Raw genomic sequence first — 6018 nt, 5'->3', positions numbered from 1 at the left:
GTAGTAGATCAGGCTGGTCCCGAACTAACAAAGATTTGCCTGCCTCAGCCTCCTGAGTGCTGGGATTAAAGGTGTGCGCCACCACCGCCTGGCTCAATGTTCTCTTTTCATGAATGTTATGGGAAATGGCATAACCTGAATTTAGACTTTCCCGAGAAACAGAACCAGGACTGTGGTTGGAGCGCAGCAGTGGAGAACTAGCCTGCCACGTGTGAGGCCCAAGTATGACTCCCAGCAGCAGGAAGCAGAGGAGGAGGGGGAGATGAGGAGGAGGAGACACAGAGAGAAATCAATAAGGTTTGTTTGTTTTGATCTTTTGAGACGGGGTCTCCCTGTGTTGCCTTCTGTTGCCTGGAATTTACTGAGTAGACCAAGGTGGCCTTGAACTTAGAGATCTGCCTGCTCCTGCCCCAGCTTCCTAAAGAGTGCTGGGATTAAAGGCATGTACCACCGCTACAACTGGTCCAGGTTTTTATTTTTGCTTGTTTCTTGTTATTGTTTCATTTTTGTTTTTCTGGTTGGTAGGTGGTTTTTCTGAGACAGGGTTCAGAGTATCCTGGAACTTGCTATGTAGCTGAACTACATCCTTGAACTCCTGGTCTTCTTACCTTTGCCTCCCAAGGACTGGAACTGGAGGCATCTGCTACCACATTGTGCCAAGAGGGTACTACTAAGGGATTGGCTTTCACGATGACGGAGGCTGAGAAGGACCATGCAGGCCATTAATAAACTGGACAATCAGGAAAACTGGTGATACAGCACAGTCTAAGTTCAAAGGTCTCAGAACAGAGGAAGCTTGTGGTGTAACCATCAAAGGTCAAAGGTCTGCGAACTGGGAACTGCCGGTGAAAGTAATAGACTCTAAATTCCAGAAAATCTAGCATTCTGATGACCAACAATAGAAGCGTGTCCCAGCTCTAGAGAAAAGAGTGAGTGAATTAATTTCCTTTACCTTAATTTTTTGACAATTTCTATTTATGTTCATGAGTGTAGGTGTCTTAAAAATTGTTATTACATTACATATTCATTTACTATGCCTATGTGTAGGCATGTGTGCTATGACATTGGTGTGGTGTCAGAGACGGGAAGAGTTTGGTTCTCTCCTTCCACTTTGTAGGTCTGGAAGATTGAACACAGGTCCTCAGGTTTGGTAGCAGGTACTCTCCCAACCCCAGCGATCTCATTGGCCCAGTGTGTGGTTGTAATTTTGTTTGCTTGCATGTATGTGCAACTGCATGCATTTGAAGTACCCACAGAGGCCAGAAGAGGGCACCAGATCCCCAGGAACTGGAGTTATAGGCAATGACAGCCATTATGTGGGTGCTGGGAATCAAAACCAGCACCTCTGCAAGGACAGTCAGTGCTCTTAACCACTAAGCCGTCTCTCCAGTCCCTCCCTTTACCTTTAAAAAATTATTTATTTATTATATACACGATATACAACATTCTGCCTGCCTGTATGCCTCAGGCCAGAAGAGGGCACCAGTTCTCCTTACAGATGGTTGTGAGTCACCTATGGTTCCTAGGAATTGAACTCAGGGCCTCTGGAAGAGCAGCCAGTGTTCTTAACCTCTGAGCCTTCTCTCCAGCCCTAGCTTTTTGTGTTTGTGTTCTAGACAAGTGCTCTGCTACTGAGCCATACCTTGGTCCAGGAATCAAAGTTTAAATCCATAATCGGGCAACTTATGATACTGGATCACTGTTATGTTCAGCAACCTATAGAAATATCAGAAGTAGGGGCTGGAGAGATGACTTAGTGGTTGAAACCACTGATTGCTTTTCCACAGGACCCAGGCTCAACTCCCAGCATCCACAGGGCAGCTCACACCTTCGTGACTCTAGTCCCAGGGGCTCCTGTTAAGATCAAAGATGGGAGGATAAAGACATTGACCTATATCATCAAGACCACCACCCAAATCAAATTAAGATGAACAATTAATTAAATCCAGCTATTTATCTATTTATTGTGATTTCTTTTCTCTTGACTACACAGGCTGCCTCCCACTAAGGTGAGCCCTGAGAGGGCCAGCACTGGCTGTGGAGGAAGAGAAGGTTTTCCTCTCTCAGGAGCAGCGGGTTTCCAAATGGGGGATTTGGCAAGCAAAAGAGGTGGGGTTACAGAAGCAGAACCTAAGCTAACAAGTCAGTCATAATGACCTCCTGAAACAGAGACATGGTTGTCATTCCTGGAACAGGCAGTACAAAACCATCTGTAGTTAAAGTTACAGGTGGGGCCTAGCCCAATCCTTGAGAAACAGAGGTTTAATCATAATTAGTAATGATCTTAATTTGTTTTTACTATTAGATGACTTTTAAGCCTAAGATGGAGGCAGGCTGGTTATTCAATCGAGCACCCCTTTTTGGCCTCCGTGGACACCAGACAGGCAAGTGGTTATACAGACATACATGCATGCAGGTAAAATACTCACACACATTTTAAAAACTATCAAACTGCATGGTGAAGATTGCCACGGCTCCATGCAAAGGCTGCATGCAAATTTCTGAGATATTTCATTAGGAAGGAGAGAGAGGGAAGAAAGTCTGGACCACCAAAAATTCAAAGGTAATGTCCATGTGGCTATGCGAGACAAAGCTTCAATAGCGCCACCATGTGGTCAAAATGCTAATTGTAGGAGAACCATGATCACTGATGATCACTAGAATTTCACACAGGTGGAGTTACAGAAGGAGGAACACAGGAATGAGGTCTGCCCTAGAGCAGGGCTTCAGGCAGGAGACTTCAAGTCTGTCATTCTCTGCAGCCCTCTGTATTTTTCAAAAGATATGTGTGTTAGAGTAACTGGGGTTAAGGGTGCCACAGAGTCAGCAAAAGAAGAAAAATAAAGTTAAATGCAAATCATCCTGCAGCAGCTTGCAATAAATTTGTTCCTAGTATTATGATATGGACAAATATTTTAGATTTTATTTATTTACTTATTGTTTTTGAGACAGGAAATTTCTGTGTAGCCCCAACTGTCCTGGAACATCCTCTGTAGATCAGGCTGGTCTTGAATTCATAGAGATCATCTATCTGCACCTGCTTCCTGAGGGCTGTTTTGTGTTTTTGAGACAGGGTCCCACTATAGCCTAGGTTGGCCTACCCTTGACCATATAGGCCTTAAACTCTCAATAATTCTCCTCTTTCAACCCCTTCCGTACTGTTATTATAGACATGCTACCAAGCCCAGATTTCTCCTTGGTGCTTTAAAAAAATATTATTGTTATTCTTTCTGTTATTATCATCATTGGTATATGTGTGTATGTGTGGAGCGTGTGTGTGTATGTATATATGTATAGCGTGTGCATGGTGTGTGTACATACATGGTATGTTTATGTGCATGTATGTATGGTATGCGTGTGCATGTATGTATTGTGTGTGTATATGTGTATATGTATAGTGTGTATGTGTGTGTATATATGTTATGTGTATGTGTGTGGTGTGGGCAGGCTATGAAACAACTTTTGAAAGTTGGTTCTCTCTTTCTACTATGGAATTGAGGGATTGAATTTAGGAAATGTGGGAGAATGATTTATGTGTTCTTATATCCACGCTCTTTGCAGAGTGACTTTAGGAGTCTTGCCTTTAAGAGGCAGAGATTCTGTCCTTATTCCAGGAATTTGAGCTGGCCTGTCGACCAGATGATCAATGGAATTAAGCAGGAGTGTGCTACTTTCCTTCCTGACTTCATACTCAAGAGGCCTTGAAAGCTGGTGGGGGCACACACCTTTAATCCCAGCAATGCAGGCAGGTCTCGGAGTCTGGGACCAGTCTGGATGGTGGGGGCACACACCTTTAATCCCAGCAATGCAGGCAGGTCTCGGAGTCTGGGACCAGTCTGGATGGTGGGGGCACACACCTTTAATCCCAGCAATGCAGGCAGGTCTCGGAGTCTGAGACCAGTCTGGATGGTGGGGGCACACACCTTTAATCCCAGCAATGCAGGCAGGTCTCGAAGTCTGAGACCAGTCTGGATGGTGGTGGTACACACCTTTAGTTCCAGCAATGCAGGCAGGTCTCGGAGTCTGAGACCAGTCTGGATGGTGGGGGCACACACCTTTAATCCCAGCAATGTAGGCAGGTCTCGGAGTCTGAGACCAGTCTGGATGGTGGTGGTACACACCTTTAGTTCCAGCAATGCAGGCAGGTCTCGGAGTCTGAGACCAGTCTGGTTTATACAATGATTTCTGGCTACACAGAGAAACCCTATCTGGGAAAGCAAAACAAACTAATCAAAAAACAAAGACAGCTACCAAAACCCATGCTAAACTTATCTTGCCAAGGTTACTACAAGCTTAGGGGACCTTATGTCCTGCATTTAGCCATGAGCTTGGCATTCCCAGCTCAGCACCATGGAGAAAGGGACATGCCCAAAGGATAAGAGCTTCAAGCTTGGGTACAGCACCATTAGGTTAGGTGACATGCTATCCTGCCAGCTCCTTCCCAAGTGTCTCAGCTTCTTACAGAAGATTTTCTGGAAGGGGGGAATGGGGAAGATGGATTTTGCAGATGGCAGAAGTTTCTGGAATGTGGGACAATAGCAGTGTGTGTGTGTGTGTGTGTGTGTGTGTGTGTATCCTGGCCATCTGCTATGGTTCCATACCTAGAACTATCTCAAGCAGCCTGGCTTAACCTTAGGGTTAAATCTTCACCATGTGTGGAAGATGCTCAATCCATGTCTGTGGAGTGACAGCTTCATGCAGAGACACCAGGGAATACACGACCTCTAGGCTGTTAATGGATCAGAACCTGAAGTCGAAGGTGTGTGTGGGCAGAGCTGGGGAGGGGGCTGTGACCAGGCTGATGTCTGGGTCCTTCACCTCATCAGCCAGGGAAGTTAATGGGCTCAATCCTGGAGTTAAGGTCTGCATGTAGGAGAGAAGGGAGAGACAGGGAGGAGAGAATGTGAGACATACTGAGGGGTGGAGAGACACAGAGGTAGAAAGAGGAAGCAATGAGGAAGGATGTGGGAGGGGAACACATGAAGAGGTGAGAGCTGAGACATCAAGGAGTTGATGAGTACAGCCTACAAAACAAACGAGACCAAATTTGGAGGCAGAGAGGGGAAACGTTTTTGTTGTGCTTTTGTTTTAGACAGTCTTGTTATGTAGTCCAGGATAGCCTACGGAGTGGTGGAATTACAGGTCCATGCCACCGTGTCCAGGAGAAAACTTTTCACAAAGACTTTGGACAGCCCCAGTGAGCCATGCCAAGTTGCTGGAGCAATTACATGTCTGCAAAACTCCTGGCAGACTCCTATGACCAGTCACCCACCTCGTTCATTGCTGTTGCTACTGCCACATCTTAAAATTTATTTTCTGTTTAGTGTGTTGGTGGTTTCCCTGCAGCTCAGTCTGTACTCCAGGTACATACCCCCAGTACTTGTGGAGGGGAAGGGTGTCAGGCATCCTGGAACTGAAATTGCTGTGGTGCTGGGAATTGAACCCAGGTCCTCTGGAAGAGCAGTCATTGCTCTTTACTGCTGAGCCATCTCTCCAACACCTTTTTTTTTTTTTTTGGCAGACAACTAATCAAGATAAGGATTATGGCAGATAAATTGCATTTGTGGTCCTCAATTAATAGCTGTCTATCCCATAATTTCATAATGGTTTTTCACTCTACATCTGAGATTTCACCATGCCAACTGCAGACAGGAAAATACTAAGCTTGGTGCAGGCAGACATGAGAGAAAGAGGCTATGCTCTTACAACAGAGGTCATCCTCGTGGCAGGACATAAAAGACACGTGCCAAAAAGTGTCATTGAAGACCATCAAAACCAGTCATCCCCCAACTAACCCGCTAACTATGGGAGATGCACCCATATGCCCAGGGAAGCTAATCTAGCCAGATCTGCAAGGTCCCTGGGCAATCCTGAGACTCGGGGGACATAAGAAATGGTCCCCAGTTTTAAGCCTTAAGTGTAGAGTGGCTTATTACACAGTAGCAAGTAGGTGATGCAAGAAGCATGGTGATTCCTGTGTACTGATATCGAGGCGACTAAATACCCAGAGGCAAGAAA

This window comes from Microtus oregoni, unplaced genomic scaffold (genome assembly GCF_018167655.1).
Source record: "Microtus oregoni isolate MIOR12 unplaced genomic scaffold, Mior012 000060F_004, whole genome shotgun sequence".
In the NCBI taxonomy this organism is placed as follows: domain Eukaryota; kingdom Metazoa; phylum Chordata; class Mammalia; order Rodentia; family Cricetidae; genus Microtus; species Microtus oregoni.
The sequence above is the reverse complement of the archived record's forward strand: the minus strand, read 5'-3'. Positions refer to the sequence as shown.